The sequence below is a fragment of the Papio anubis genome, chromosome 18 (assembly GCF_008728515.1).
Source record: "Papio anubis isolate 15944 chromosome 18, Panubis1.0, whole genome shotgun sequence".
NCBI classification, from domain to species: Eukaryota; Metazoa; Chordata; class Mammalia; order Primates; family Cercopithecidae; genus Papio; species Papio anubis.
In genome coordinates this window covers 63,943,312-63,960,060 of record NC_044993.1, presented here as the reverse complement: position 1 = coordinate 63,960,060, position 16,749 = coordinate 63,943,312, and the positions used below count along the sequence as shown (strand labels likewise).

Below are 16,749 nucleotides of genomic sequence, written 5' to 3'. Positions count from 1 at the left end.
TTTGTCCTGGGCCATTGCTGATGTGACCCTGGAACCCAAAAGTACCCGAAAAACAAGATTTAACTGGGCAGGGAGAATTTCTTCAGCTACCTTCCTCTTAGTTTCCAGGAGAGGAACATGAGTACAATTGTTATTGAGATTTATAACCTTCTCTTGAACTGCAATTTGGCTTGGAACACGTAATTATGCCTAGAAGTATCACGACGTTCTTGTGAAGATCTGTCTAAGGCTTATTTTTCTATACAGAAGGCATCAGCGAGTGACAGTATTCTCACAGGCATCAGTTTTTTGTTTTTTTTTTTTAGCTGTGCCCACACTTTTGTAACAAGTCACAAGGGAGCGTCAGGAGGGCACAGGGTGGGGAGCAGGGCTGCCAGGGATCTTCCTGTGATGAAGGACGTGGCGACATCAGTGGTGATGGCAGCCACTGGCCATGTGTCACTCTGCACACTTGAAACGTGGCCAATACAATGGAGGAACTCAGTTGATTTGATTTTAATTTAAACGGCCCCACGTGGGCCGGGTGTGGTGGCTCATACCTGTAATCCCAGCACTTGGGAGGCTGAGAGGGCTGGATCACCTGAGGTCAGGAGTTCGAGACCAGCCTGGCCAACATGGCAAAACTCCATTTCTACTTAAAATACAAAAATTAGCTGGGTGTGGTGGTGCACGTCTGTAATCCCAGCTGCTCGGGAGGCTGAGGCAGGAGAATTGCTTGAACTCAGGAGGTGGAGGTTGCAGTGAGCCGAGATCGAGCCACTGCACTCCGGGAGTGCTCTTAGATAGAGCCTGGCAGACTATCTTAAAAATAAATAAATGGCCCCACATGACTGGGGTCTGAGCTGCTGGCTAAGAGCAGGGCCTCTGGAAGCCCCAGGTGGCCTGGGTCAGATGCTGGTTCTACCACTGAGCAGCAGTGTGGCTGCGGCAACTCCCCGTCTCCAAAATGGGGTGATGGTGGAAGCCTGCCCAGAGCTCTGTGGCCAAAAGCTCAGGAGATGATGGTTGGGGTCACACCTTGCAAAGATGAGGAAACCGAGGCCTCAGAAAGTCTGCAAGGGCCCATGTCTAGGAGCACCTGGGCATGTTCTGCCGGGGTCCTGTGCCTGAGTCGAGTGCCCTAATCTGTGTCCCCATCACCCCCACCAATCCCGCTGGGCTCAGGTTAATGAATCAGGTTACCTGCTGCTCCCGCAACCCCGAGCCCTGCAGGAAATCCCCCATTTTTCTCATCGTGGAATTCCTTTATTTCCCTCATAAAATTGGATAAACACTCTAACTCAAAACCTTAAAATAATCTATGACTGGTTTACAATACAATGAACAGAACCGCAGAGAAAAGGGATTTTTCTCATAAAGCACCGAGCATGAAGCCAACATGGAAACCATGATTTTGTACCAAAAATCCGACATACTTCTAAAGAATTAATTGCCTCTGGAAATGAGTGTTTTCGTTTTTGCAAGAACCTATCCCCAGGCAGATGGCTTCCTGAGGTGGAGGTGAAGTTTCAGGCTTCAGGAAGGAATGTCGCTGGGCCCAGGGAGTGCTGGGTGGAGTCAGGAGGCCATGAACTTAGCATCTCTTCCAGTCCAGCCACTCGGGAGCCTGCCCGGGCCTTGTGCTGGCCTTACGCAGTTTTGTACCAGGCCTGGCGGCCTTCAGACAGACCTGAATTTCATGGCCACCATCTGCTACCTACACATGTGAAATCAGTTCTAATTCTGATTTTGCCTTTTTTTTCCTTTGGACACAGGGTCTTGCTATGTTGCCCAGGCTGGGCTCGAGTGAATCTCCAGCCTCAGCCTCTCAATTAGCTGAGACAAAGACTGCGCGCCACAGTGCCGAGCTAGTTCTAGTAATTCTTATAATTAAAAAAAAAGATTTCTTTCAGGAATGGCATGGTGGACAAAAGTCACAGAGAACCTAACAAAGGCACAATCTAGCTGGGCATGGTGGCGCACGCCTGTAATCCCAGCTACTTGGGAGGCTGAGGCAGGAGAATCACTTAAACATGGGAGGCGGAGGTTGCAGTGAGCCAAGAATGGACCACTATACTTCAGCCTGGGCAACAGAGCGAGACTCAAAAAACAAAAACCAACGGCACAACCAACTCTCACATGCCTCAGAAGAGCCAAACATCCTCCCCGCCTCAGTGACTGAGGAGGGGAAGTCAGTATTCACACATTAACACAATACACCTTTCTAGAATACCTACTACTTGCCAGGCATTGCTTTAGCAGCTAGGGATACGGCGCAAACCAAAACGACATCACAGCTGCCTTGGGAGCCTGTGGTCTAGTCGGGGAGACCAGCCATGAGCAGATAGCTCTTGGGCGCCTTGTTGAGCAAAGGGAGGTAAGGGCTGCCAGGACTGGAGGGTGAGGGAACCCTGGCATCTGAGGGAAGTGAGGGGACAGGCCATGTGGCCATCAGAGAAGCGACTGAAGAGGAAGGATGGGCAGGGGCCGGGCCAGGCCACAGAGCACACAGATTGTGGTAAGGACCTGGGATTTCACGGGAAGCCACCAGAAGGCTGCAAGCCCAGGCCATGATCTTTCTGGAGAATGGGTAGGGGGTGAGGACGCAACAGAGGGGAGCAGTTAGGAGGCTCCTGCAGCCGGCCAGGGTGCAAAGAGGACTGAGGCCATTACCTGGGAAGAGACCCCTGAAGCAAAAAGGGTTTATGCTAGTCCCCTGACAGTTGCTAGGAGTGCCCTTCCCTGCAGATGTCACACGCAGGGGACAGAGGCCTAACGGCATGAGTCTCCTCCCATGGTCCTGCTAGGGGCTGCTGGGGAAGTGTCTGTGGAATCTGAGTGATCTGTGTGCATGTAACTCGCTGGCACTTAATAAAGCTAGGTCTGGAGAACCAATACCCATCCAGGAAGGCGAAATCCTCCCGACCCTGGTTGCAGGAGCCTCGCTGGGTCGCTGGGTCGCTTCTCAGCTCCACCCCCTTTCAGAGAGCTGCACGGCTGGCAGGAGCATCTGCATCACAAACACAGCCCGCCTCAGGCCTTCCTTTCTCTCCTGCCAAGGGTCTGCTTCCTTCTTTATGACTCTCAGAGCATGGTGGGCTCCTTCCTGGGGCGCAGCCTTCTTGGGGCTGTGTCGAGCTTGCACACCAGAGTAGGTGCAAAGCAGGCGAAGCGGACCCCAAATGAAATGAAAGGAAAGCTGGCTGCCCTCTAGAATAATAAGGCTACAGAGAACCAGAAATTTCAAATGCTGGATTTGCATATGCACTAAAGGTTACTTGATTCTAGCTGGGGAACTCTGCCACCCCCCCAAGCTCCGAGAACAAAAACCCTGTTCCCTGGAGAGGGGAGGGAAGGGGGAAGGGATGAATGAACGATCTAATTTCTCGTTACAGTGTACCTGTCAGGCACCAAAGAAAGGCCAGGGCTCAGTGAAATCAGCACATTAATATTTAAATCCCTAATAGCTCCAAAGTCTGAGGATGAAACAGAAGGCATAGTGTGGGCCATGTTCAGATGCCAGGGACTGACGAGTCTCCCGCCTCAGCCCATTTCTGTACATGCTGTTGCTGACCTGTGCAGTATAGTAGTGAACCCCAATCATCCAAAGAGTGGAACAGTGTCATCTATCACAGCCTGCATGAACTGCTTAGCTGGTAGCAGTGGGTGTGTGCTGTGTGGATGCCTCCTATAGCACAGATGGACTCTTTGTAGCTCGCAGTCAGGACTCTTACTTATTTTTGAGACAGGGTCCCACTCTTGCCCAGGCTGGAGTGCAGTGGTGCAATCATGATTGCTTCAGCCTCTAACTCCTGGGCTCAAGCGATCCTCCCACCTCAGCTACTCCTGAGTAGCTGGGACTACAAGTGTGCACCACCATGCCTAATAGTCGATTCTTGCCGTGGACATTCATTTTGGCTGTTTAACAAGTATTTATCAAATTTCTAGGTATTATGGATACAAGGACTGAAGACACATTTGCAAAAATTATAACAGAAAATGGTGACAGTGAAAGAGATCTGGCCTGACTCCATGTTGCTTCTAACCTCCAAGCTGTCCTCGTTCATTCCTGGGCACAGGCTGAACTAACCTTGGGAGGAATTTAGTTTATAGTTCAACTTTGGTTTTTTTTTTTGTTTGTTTTTGGAGACGGAGTCTCACTCTGTCACCAAGGATGGAGTGCAGTAGTGCAATCTTGGCTCACTGGAATCTCTGCCTCCCAGGTTCAAGTGATTCTTCTGCCTCAGCCTCCCAAGTAGTTGGGATTACAGGTGTGTGCCACCACACCTGGCTAATTTTTGTATTTTTAGTAGAGACGGGGTTTCACCACATTGGCCAGGCTGGTCTCAAACTCCTGGCCTCAAGTGATCCGCCTGCCTCAGCTTCCCCAAGTGCTGAGATTACAGGTGTGAGCCACCATGCCTGGCCTATAGTTCAAGTTTGAAACAAAGATAACAGCTCTTTCCCTGAAATAAACCCCTTCTTGCCTGGGGACCAGTCTGCCTTTGTAGGACAAACAAATTAGCTACAAGACTGGAAATTATGGTTTAGGAGCCACGGAGCCTCTGGCTGCAAGAGTCTGAACCTCCCCACATTGCTCCTGGGAATAACATCACTTGTAAAATCTAAGATCACTGCCTGAGATATTTTGCAGACCCTGCCTTCCAAAATAGCAGTTGACCCACTCAGACAGGTAATCTGATTCAACCAGTTCTTTGATCCCACTCAGGGACAGAAGACAGCAAGAAAAACTCACTTCTACCTGCTATGATTTCGTCTCCATGCTGACCAATCAGCCATCCATACCTCCAGAGCCCCTGCCCACCAAGTTATCCTTAAAAACTCCAATCCCCAAATTCTTGGAGAGACTGATTTGACTAAATACAAAACTCTAGTCTCCTGCACAGCTGGCTCTGTGTGAATTACTCTTTCTCTACTGCAATTCTCCTGTCTGGATAAATTGGCTGTCTAGGCTGCAGGCAAGGAGAACCTGTTGGCGGGGGTTACAAATCTGGGGACTCATCTGTGATCTCTCTTGTGGCTATGTGCCAGCGATTCAGTAGCCTCCCCAACCCCCCTCACTGGTGATGGATCCAAAGGCCAGCCCAGGCGGCCACCTAGTTCTCTTGGACTGGGGGCTGACACTGGTGCCATCTCTACTGGTAGGGTGCTGCCAACCCATGGTGTATGGATTTAACTGCAATAGAGAAACAGTCCTGGGGAGACTTCCTGTAACTGTAGCCCCACAGTGGTGTGTCTGCCTATAGCCCCATTGTGGGGCATCTCTAGTTCTATTACATGGTATCTGTTTGTAGCCCCAGCATGGGGTATCTGCCCTAATTGTACAGATAATAGGGGACTTGTTTGGAGGAATACTCTTGGTTTGTGATTTGGTCTGGAATCTCTGGAAGGTGTTTTGCGTGTTTGTTTTTCTGTATGTGTTTGTATATGTGGAGGAGATGTCTAAAGGAATTGCTGAAGGAAGTCCATCAGGCTCTCCTAGTTTGTCTGGTTGGTCACATTCACTGAACCCTGAAGGACTTGTCAGCAGAAGCTTGGAAGTTAGACAGAGCTGCCTCAGGCTCTTCCATCCACTCTTCCATCTGGTTCAGAGATCATCCTTTGAATTACTTTAGTAGGGGACAGAGATATGTGAAAAAAGTTAGGGATATTAAGATGTATTTTTGGTAAGGATGATTATGAAAAAAGAAATTTATATGAGAAAGGAATTCTCATATAAAAGGAATTTATATGAGTTGTATGGTAAATTCTTGTCCTAAAATTGAATGACTGATTATTCAGGAAAGAGGGGCATATAGGACAAGCCAGAAAGTCCAAGCATGTAATAGATGGTCTCTGTGAGTTGTGACAAGATTTGTAAAATGGGGGGAAAATAACCCTAAAAAACCGGCAAATGAAAAATCTTAACAACTAATGCATCTTCTTCAGTCTGTATATTTATAATGTTGTGTGTGTGATGTTGAAGAGCTGTAATTAATTGGCTTAAAAAACAAGCACTTAAACATTTTGTCAAAGAAATAGCAACTCTAATGCATTTTAGTTCATGTGACGTTAGTAATCTTTGGTAAATAAAGATAGTTTTAAAGATTATTGATGAAATAAAATAAAATTGTCTTCAAAACTCAGACATTTGGTCTGAATTAGACAGACCAGATACGGTTTTTGCTGGATGCTTTAAGGTCATAAATAGCTTCTATGACTTTTGTAATTGTTCAATTTACCTACTTTAGAGCCATTAGATTCTAGATAAGGCCTGGGGACATACGGAATTAGCCATGACTCCTAGCTATGCCAGAAAGAGTCAGACTTTATCTGCAGTTCTGTCCTGTATTCTAGGCTCTGCTGCACCTGGTATGTAATTAAAATTGATTAAGGACATGGGAATATGGTTTTTTAAAAAAGAATCTTGTCTAATTTAGACAGTTTAAGGATTATTTTTGGTTGAAAGACAAAATAAAACTGAAAGTTTAAGCAAATTGTAGGTTTGTGAAAAATTAACTTTGTGAAGAACTGTGTGTGTGAACAAGCTGGCTAAAATTGAAAGGGTATTATTTAATTTTTCCATAAATTAAATATTAAAAGCATACTGATGCAGGGCCAGAATCTGGGACCATATATCAAAATAATAGGGTTTTATGCCGGGCGTGGTGGCTCATACCTGTAATCCTAGCACTTTGGGAGGCCGAGGCAGGCAGTTCATGAGGTCGGGAGTTCGAAACCAGCCTGGTCAATATGGTGAAATCCTGTCTCTACTAAAAATACAAGAATTAGCCAGACATGGTGGCACACGCTTGTAGTCCCAGCTACTCGGGAGGTTGAGGCAGAAGAATTGCTTGAACTTGGGAGGCAGAAGTTGCAGTGAGCTGAGAATGCGCCACTGTACTCTAGCCTGAGCAATGGAGCAAGACTCCCATCTCAAAAAAAAAATACATAAATAAAAATAGGGTTTTATTTTTGAACACTGATTTGTTCTTTTAACAAACAATTATAAACGGTTATATAAAAGGTTTATGAAAATGTTACCCTACAGTCAAACTAAAATTGAATAGATTTGTTTGTAAAATTTTATTAAAAACTAACTTCGGCTGGGAGTGGTGGCTCACACCTGTAATCCCAGCACTTTGGGAGGCTGAAGTGGGTGGATCATGTGGGGTGAGGAGTTCAAGACCAGCCTGGCCAACATGGTGAAACCCCATCCCTACTAAAAATACAAACATTAGCTGGGAATGGTGGTGGGTGCCTGTAATCTCAGCTACTTGGGAGGCAGGAGAATCGCTTGAACTTGGAAGGAGGAGGGTGCAGTGAAGCAAGATCATGCCACTGCACTCCAGCCTGGGTGACAAGAGTGAAACTCCATCTCAAAACAACAACAACAAAACTAGCTTTAGCATTAAAGATGCACTAATGCAAGATAAAATTTGGTTTTCTCTGTTAAGAATATTTTTATGTAATATTGAGAGAGAGACAGAGACAATGAAAGATTTTTGTTTGGCTTTGGAGTAAACTATTAAAAAAAAAGAGAGAGACAGATTCAGTTGGCCTCACGCTATCTTCATTGGGTTTTTGTTGTTTAGAAAGCTGCGTCTTCTCTCTATTAGAGTAAAAGTTTCTTCCTTTACAAAATGTTTGAGTTATCATTTCGGCTAAATGAATTACTTATGGTGACCTGGGATTCTACTTTGTGATATCTAGTGTTTTAAACCTTTGATATTTAACAAACTTTCCAAGATCAAATTCTAAGTTAAAAAACAAGTTCCCTAAAGTCCAAAAGAGACATATTTGGCTTATTTGGTATATTAAAATTATGTAGGAGAAGCACTGTCAAATATAAAAAAGTGTTTAACTTTCTTTGGGTTTATAGTCATATAAATAATGTTATTAGTATGTGTTACAAAATTGCGTAAGATTCCTATAATTCTGATATGTCTCAGTATATGTTATCAGTAATAATTATAATTGTTACGTTAAACTGTGTGTCACAGAGATGACCAGATTTCCTTGTTGACTGCATCTTTAACTATGGCTGTCCTGAGACTTTTGTTACCCACAGACAATTGTTGTCTTGGTTTTATCCTTTTCAAAAGGCAGTTTATAATCAATATAGTACTCTAATGGGTACTCTTGAATGCAGGTCTCTGATAACTTTAGAAATTGTGCCACTGGAATGGAGGAAAAAAAACTTCTAGGATCCTCATGGAGAGCGGATGTGTTAAACATTGTTAATCCTTTTGTTTTTCAGAGTCAAGAAAATGATTTTTCTTTTGAGCTGTTTACAACTTTTAGCAATGGAGTTAAAGTATACTTCTGTGAGCAAAATTTAGAGCGTATTGTTTTCTCTCTGATTTCTCCAGAATCTGGAAACTATTTGTATTATCAACTTATGGCAGTATAATTATTTGCACAAGGGCAGTAACAATTTGTTTTCTTTTGTAATAGGATACAATTAGAGATGCTGGTTACTTTACCAAGGCTTTAACTGGAATGACATATTTTCAAATATAAACAGACTGCTTTAAGGAACAAAGGTGACTAACAGAGCCAATAGAAGTCCCTTGGAAAAGCTGGCCTCATACCTTGGCTACAGAGTCCCTGTGCAGGGTTCCCGAACTGTGGTAAATAAAGAATGTCACTTTCTGACAGGCCCAGGAGCCCCAAATTATCTTAGGATCATGAGAGGAAAAAATTTCACCCAACTCACACTGGTTTATCTTTGCAGGTATAGTAGATAAATCCATGGCTGGGCTCAAGGCTTTAAAAAAGTCTAACCTGAGATTTTTTTTTTTTTTTTGAGACGGGGTCTCGCTCTGTCACCCAGGCTGGAGTGCAGTGGCCGGATCTCAGCTCACTGCAAGCTCCGCCTCCCGGGTTCACGCCATTCTCCTACCTCAGCCTCCCGAGTAGCTGGGACTACAGGCGCCCGCCACCTCGCCCGGCTAGTTTTTTGTATTTTTTAGTAGAGACGGGGTTTCACCGGGTTCGCCAGGATGGTCTCGATCTCCTGACCTCGTGATCTGCCCGTCTCGGCCTCCCAAAGTGCTGGGATTACAGGCTTGAGCCACCGCGCCCGGCCAGATTTCTTATAGAACAAAGTTTCAGCAAAGCCCATTTTAAAAACAGCCTATATGGCAAATAATTATTCTTGCTGTACTTTATACAAATAATCAGGCCAAGCATAATAAGACCATGAGTTATTTTGCAAGTAAACTTGTCCTACTATGACTTGTCTTTAATAAAAATAAGGATGGGAGAGAGAAAAAAGTGTTTCAAAAAACTATGGTACACCTACTGTTAGATTCTAGTCTTGTCCTTTGTTCTTGAGTTTTTATTATTTTCTGCAATTTGGACTAAATCCTGAATTCTTTTTTTTTTTTTTTTTTTTTTTTGAGACAGAGTCTCGCTTAGTCGCCCAGGCTGGAGTGCAGTGGCGCGATCTCGGCTCACTGCAAGCTCCGCCTCCCGGGTTCACGCCATTCTCCTGCCTCAGCCTCCCGAGTAGCTGGGACCACAGGCGCCCGCCGCCTCGCCCGGCTAATTTTTTGCATTTTTAGTAGAGACGGGGTTTCACCGTGTTAGCCAGGATGGTCTCGATCTCCTGACCTCGTGATCCGCCCGCCTCGGCCTCCCAAAGTGCTGGGATTACAGGCGTGAGCCACTGCGCCCGGCTATCCTGAATTCTTTGTGGGCTACAATTCCCAAACTAATGCTTTCAATTTTTTCTTCCACTTTTCTGACTTGGACTCAATTAAATTGTTACTACCTTTTTCCTGAGGCCCTCCCTGCAAGCTGAAGCTGATTCTTCGTAATACAGACGACAAAAACATGTCAAACTGCCACTGCCTTCCTCCTCTATAACTAAAGAAGCCTAGCCCATCTGCAATGCCATCTCTTGATACAGGAAACAGCTGTTTAACTGAACTGATATGGTCTTAGGACTAGAAAACTGACTAAAAAGATAAGGAAGAGTATATTTACATTTCCTCCTTTCTGTCTACCCCAATCTGTCTGTCTAACAACCTCTGACCCAAATCTCTCTCTGCTAATAACCCCATGTCTGATTGGTTCTTGGAGCTATTTACCTGAGTCCCTCAGAGCTTAGGGTCAATTCTACAAAAGCTTCTGAAGCCAGGACTTTCACTCTTTATCCTAGGACTCATTTGTTAAAACTATAGATGAGAATACTAATGGCTTTGTCATGCAGGCCTTCAAACCCCAACCAGAAACCTCTGAGTATAAGCAGACAGCTGCAAAGTGGTTTCACTCCTCTTATCTTTGGGTCAACACCTGCCCTGACTATGCTCCCTGTCAGCAGAAAGAAGCTAGAGCGGTTGTCACTCTTTTCCCATCTTCATGCCCCACACCTTAGGAATAAGGTATTATAAAACCCTACAGGAGGAACTGAAACTGTCTTTGCAAAAATTTTAGCTGAGAAAATTACGATGGTGACCTGAATGACTCCACCTTGCTTCTAACCTCCAAGCTGTCCTTGTTCATTCCTGGATGCAGACCGAACTAACCTTGGGAGTTCAGTTTATAGTTCAACTTTGAAACAAAGACGGTAACAGCCCTTTCTCTGAAATAAACCCCCTTCTTGCCTGGGGACCAGTCTGCCTTTGTAGAACAAACAAATTAGCTACAAGAGTCTGATCCTCCCCAAATTGCTCCCCACAAATAACATCACTGTCATAAAACCTAAGATTGTGCCTGAGATATTTTGCAGACCCTGTGTTCTGATGCAGGAGTTGACGCCACACTGACAGGTAATCTGGCTCAACCAGCTCTTTGATCCCATCAAGAACAGAAGATAGCAAGAAAAACTCACTTCCACCCCCTATGATTTCATCTCCAAGCCGACCAATCAGCAATCTCCACTTCCTGAGCCCCTACCCACCAAGTTATCCTTAAAAACTCTGATCCCCAAATTCTTGGAGACACTGATTTGAGGAATAATAAAACTCTGGGAGGCCAAGGTGGGTGGATCGCTTGAGGTCAGGAGTTCAAGACTAGCCTGGCCAACATGGTGAAACCCCGTCTCTACTAAAAATACAAAAATTAGCCAGGCATGGTGGTGGGTGCCTGTAATCCCAGCTACTCAGGAGGCTGAAGTGGGAGGATCACTTGAGCCCAGGAATTCAAGATTACGGCAAGCCAAGATTGCGCCACTGCACTATACTCCAGTCTCCAAAAAAAAAAAAAAAGAATTGTGTCCTCACCAGACTGACGAGGTCACTGTTACCATCCTCACTGTCACAAGGTCACTGGTGAATGGTGGGGTCAGATCTGGGTCTACTTGGTCCACACGGACACAAACCTCTTCTAAGCTAGTTTTGTTTTCATTTTTTTGAGACTGAATCTCACTCTGTTGCCCAGGCTGGAATACAGTGGCACAATCTCAGCTCACTGCAACCTCTGCCTCCTGGGTTCAAGCGATTCTCCTGCCTCAGCCTCCTCAGTAGCTGGAATCACAGGCGTGCGCCACCACGCCTAGCTAATTTTTTTATTTTTTTAAAGCTAATTTTAAAGGCAGATCTTCCTTATTAACATTTCTGGAGAAAAAAATGTTGCACAATTTAGTTAAAAGGACAGCAGGTAGCATTTTAGAAGGGATGTAGGAGAATGACAGAGGTGAGGCTTTCAGATCCCAGGCTTTCAGATCCCAGCTTAGTCTCTGACTAGCTGAGAGTCTGGACTTCCCATTGTGCCTCCTCTGTAAGAGGGAGGACGCTGCTATCTCACCCGGGAGCATGTACAACGTAAGTGTCCAGCTCAGGGTCTGACAGTGAGGAAGGGCTGGAAGATTTACATTTCCTCCCTTTTTTCAATTTTTAAAAATTTTTAATTTTTACTGGTTTTTTTTTAAAGAGACAAGGTCTTGCTCTGTCGCCTAGGCTGGAGTGCAGTGGCACAATCTTGGCTCACTGTAATCTTGAACTCCTGGGCGCAAGTATCCTCTCACTTCAGCCTCTCTAGTAGCCGGGATTACAAGGATTACCCAGCTCCTTTTCTCAACTTGATTGAAATATTTTATTTTTCAATATAGCACATTCATATAGTTCAAACATATTAAGAAAGAGTAAGAACTAGATGGCGATTCTTTCTCCCATCCGCATCCCCACCCCCATAGTAACCTCTGTAACTTTCATCCATTCAGACTCCTTTTATGCATTTATAAGCTAACATAAAGAGAAATTCCTTTCCCCTCTTTAGACAAAAATGTAGCTAGCACATTACTTATATTGTCCTGCACTTTGTGCACCTAACCCCTAGAGATGGGTCCACATGGACTGTTTTTACAGCTACATGGCATCCCAGTGCAGAGGCAGACTACTGTCATGTGGCCAGCCTCCTGAGGAGCGGCAGGGCTGTCCCCAACCCTGAACCCTCTGCGTGAGTCTTTCACACATGCTTGAGTGCACTGATAGCCACATTACCCCAAATGGAAGCATCAAGTCAAAAACCGAACCAGCTGCTAATGTTCATGAAGTGTAAGAAAGTTTTCATGTTGCAACCGCCTTACAGCCAAGATGACTTCTACAGAAAGCATGGGTAAGTAGAGGCTCTCTGGACTGCGGATTCAGAGTGGCGGAGGGTGATCCAGCCAGTGCGGTTCCTGGAAAGCCATGCAGAGCCATGCGCGGTGTGTGCTCTCTGCCCTTGCCATCTCTCTCTGCAGCAAACCAAGGTACGCCACGCCAGGCCCAGGGCCTCCATGTTGAACTCAGAGCCAGGTTTTAAGAAACGCTGCCTTTTGTGGCTGATGGGAAGAATGACAGGGTTTCTGAAGATGGCAAGTATTTTGAAAAGCAACGGCCAACGCCTCACTTCTTCACTCTGCTCTCAAGTTGCTCCAAGCAGAGGGCACCCTTTACATAACACCAGACCCTGCCTCCTGGAGGCTGTGTCGCCGGAAGAGGCTGCCAAGCCTCAGGGCCTGGCTGAGAAATGGCTTTTTTACTGACAGCTCTCAGCTCAAGATCACTTCCCTGGATGCCAGCGAAAACATTAAGCTTCATTAGGAAAGCAAAAAACCCTAAATGTCTATCACTGAAAATGCAAAGTGTAAGGCTAGTATTTGGATTGCTCTGTGCCTAAAGTTTCAAGAACTGATATGCTGTCTGAAGATTTAGTTGACTGGACTGCTAATTCCCATTTCTAGAAAACTGCTGATGAAAAGGATCAGAGATGGGGGCAAAGAATCGTGCCAGAATGTTCACCACAGCATCAGTTATAACGGCAAAAACGCTTAAGCCACCCAAGGTGCCTCTACGAGGGAAGTGGGCAAACGATGCCTAATGACAGAATGTTATACAGCCATTAAAAATCTTCTTTGCAAAGAATATTCACGAATATGAGAAAAGTAAAATACGTTAAGAGAAAGAAGACTAAAACTAAAACAACAGGGAAGGATCCCACTTTTGGGATCATATACATAGAAAGGCTGGGACGTCGCTGGATGATGACAGGTGACTTTCCTTTTCTTCTTCGTACTTTCTCTAATTTTCTATAATGAATGCACAGGTTCATTTACAATCGGGGGAAAGCTTCCATTAAATAATACTCATTTTTTAAAAACTAGGTAAGATTTTAAAAATAGAATCCAGGCATGGTAATGCAATGGTTAAACAGAATAGAAAACCCTCTAATTCCCAAATGAAGAATTCCCAAAGGAAGTCATTTTCTGATTATCTAAGAAATGCATTCCATTCTGCAAAGTCCCAACTGAGGCTTCTAGATGGCGATTTATGTGAAGCAAGAATGTCATCATTACAGAATAATCTGCTGTAGTGTGTCTTAATAGCGCTCCTCTCTGTCTGTAAGAAATGGCACCAAGCTAGAGGAGGACTGAGGAAGCTTCCAGGCATCTCTTAGATCCTGGGTGTCATTTCATTAGCTTAATTTTTTTAAAGACATGGAGTCAGACAGTGATCTTTTTCAAAGCCTGCACTGAAAGCATTTCTGCATCAAAAGCATTTCCACAAAAGGATGTGGTTATAAAACCATTTCTAACTGTCATTAAGAACAAACCTGAATGCTACACCTCCTTCAAAGTACCCATTTCATCTGGGATTTAGAACAAGATCTTTCTACGCCACTGAGAGAGCTTATTGTAGTGGTAAGCACACTCATTTAAACAGCAGGCATCACCAGTCGTGGTATGGCACACCTGTAATTCCAGCTACTTGGGAGGCTGAGGCGGGACGACTGCTTGAACTCAGGAGTTTGAGTACAGCCTGGGCAACACAGCAAGACCCTGTCTTTATTTTATATTATTTTCTTTTAAACAGCAGGTATGTCTTTGAGATCCTGATTTCAATTATTTTAGATATAGATCTGTAAGTGGGACTGCTGGATCATATGGCAGTTCTATTTTTAATTTGAGGAACCACTATATAGTTTTCCATCATAGCTATGCCATTTAACATTTCCCACAACGGTGTACAAGGGTTCTAATTTCTCCACACCCTTACCAACATTTATTTTATTTTATCTTTTGGAGACGGAGTTTCGCTCTTGTTGACCAGGATGGAGTACAATGGTACGATCTCAGCTCACTGCAACCTCCGACTCCCGGGTTCAAGAGCTTCCCCTGCCTCAGCCTCCCAAGTAGCTGGGATGACAGGTGCGTGCCACCATGCCTGGCTAATTTTGTATTTTTAGTAGAGATGGGGTTTCTCCATGTTGGTCAGGCTGGTCTCGAACTACTGACCTCAGGTGACCCACCCGCCTCAGCCTCCCAAAGTGCTGGGATTACAGGCGTGAGCCACTACACCAGGCCACCAACATTAAAAAAAAAAAAAAAAAAATTAGCCATCCTGGCCCAGTGTGGTGGCTCACGCCTATAATACTAGCACTTTGGGAGGTTGAGGTGGGTGGATCACTTGAGGTCATGAGTTCGAGACCAGGCTGGCCAACATGGTGAAACCCTGTCTCTACTAAAAATACAAAATTAGCCGGGCATGGTGGTGGGCGCCTGTCATCCCAGCTACTTGGGAGGCTGAGGTACGAGAATAGCTTGAACCCAGGAGGCAGAGGTTGCAGTGAGCCAAGATCGCATCACTGCACTCCAGCCTGGGTGACAGAGCAAAACTCCGTCTCAAAATAAAATAAAATAAAATAGCCATCCTGGCAGGTGTGAGGTTTACCTCATCGTGGTTTTGATTTGCATTTCCCTAAATGCTGATGTTGAGCCTTTTTTCATATACCCACTGGCCATCTGCATGTCTTCTTTGGAGAATTGTCTATTCAAGTCCTTTGTTCATTAAAAAAAATTTTTTTTTTTTTTTTTTGCCATTGAATTGTTGGAGTTTCTTATACATTTTGGATACTAGTCCTTTGATCAGATATATGGTTTGCAGATATTCTCTTCCCCTCTGTAGGTTGCTTTTTCATTCTGATTATTTCCCTTACTGTGCAGAAGCTTTTTAGTCTGATATTGTCCGACTGGTTTTGCCTTTGTTGCCTGTGCTTTTGGTGTCACATGCAAAAGATCATTGCTTTTTCCCTGTGTTTTTTTTCTAGGAGTTTTACAGTTTCAGGTCCTGTGTTTAAGTCTTTAATCCATGGTAGATGGCCAAAAGGACAAAGTCAGGATCCCAAAGAGATATCTGCACCCCCATGTTCACTGAAGCATTATTCATAATGGCCAAGATAGGGAAACAACTCGTGTGTCTACTGACAGAAGAATTGATCAAGAAAATGGAGTACATTCTGGCTGGGTGCAGTGGTTCACACCTGTAATCCCAGCAACTTAGGAGGCCAAGGCAGGTCCAGCCTGGCCAACATGGCAAAACCCTGTCTCTACTAAAAATACAAAAATTAGCCGCATGTGGTGGCAAGCGCCTGTAATCCCAGCTACTAATCAGGAGACTGAGGCACGAGAATCACTTGAACCAGGGAGGTGGAGGTTGCAGTGAGCCAAGATGGTGCCACTGCACTCCAGCCTGGGCGACAGAGCGAGACTCTGCCTCAAGAAAAAAAAAAGTGTAGTATATTCATATCACGAAACACTATTCCGCCTTAAAAAAGAAGGAAACTTGCCATTTGTGACAGCAGGAGTAAACTGAGAAGACATGCTGAGTGAAATAAGCCCCTTACAGAAGGATGAATACTGCATGATTCCGCTTGTATCAGGTATCTAAAGGTGCTAAAGTCATATAAGCAGAGAAAAGGACGGTGGTTGCCAGGGACGGGTTGGTGGAGGAGGGAGATGGAAAGTTGTTCGATGGGTATAAAGTTTCAGTTAGGTAAGATGTGTAAGTTCTACAGATCTGTTGGACAAACAGAAGTGCCTATAGGTAACAAGACTGTATTGTACACTTAGAAACTTGTTAAGAGGGAATATCTCATGAGAAGTGGTCTTATAACAATAACAACAAAAAATCCCAAACGGCCCCCAAAACCAAAGGGGCACAATGATTAAACTCATGAACCTGTGCGCGTTAAACATGTGCAGCTTTTGCTGATCAATGATACCTCAATAAAGCTATTTAAAACATACAAAGAAGAGGTAGATTTCTTCTGGTGCCACCAGCTCTGTCATTAGCTGTGTGACCTTGGGCAAGTCCCTTACCCTTTACGGGTTCCAGTTTTATCCTTCTGACAAGAAGAAACAAGCCTCTGCTATCCCCGAGTACCCCTCCTGCTGGAAGACTGTGGCGTGGGGGCCCTGCTGAAAAGCAAACCTTTCATGGGTAGATCTTAGCAATGCAGCAAGGATTTTGGAGTGGACCAGAGATCAGAGGGATGAGAAAC

General features: G+C 44.8%; 1 protein-coding gene across 4 annotated transcripts in view; it reads right to left on the bottom strand.

Annotated features, from left to right (window-relative positions):
- Window positions 1–16,749, bottom strand: part of PMM2 (phosphomannomutase 2) — a 35,306-nt gene that overhangs the window by 1,546 nt on the left and 17,011 nt on the right. The gene's annotated exons all lie outside the window — the stretch shown is intronic.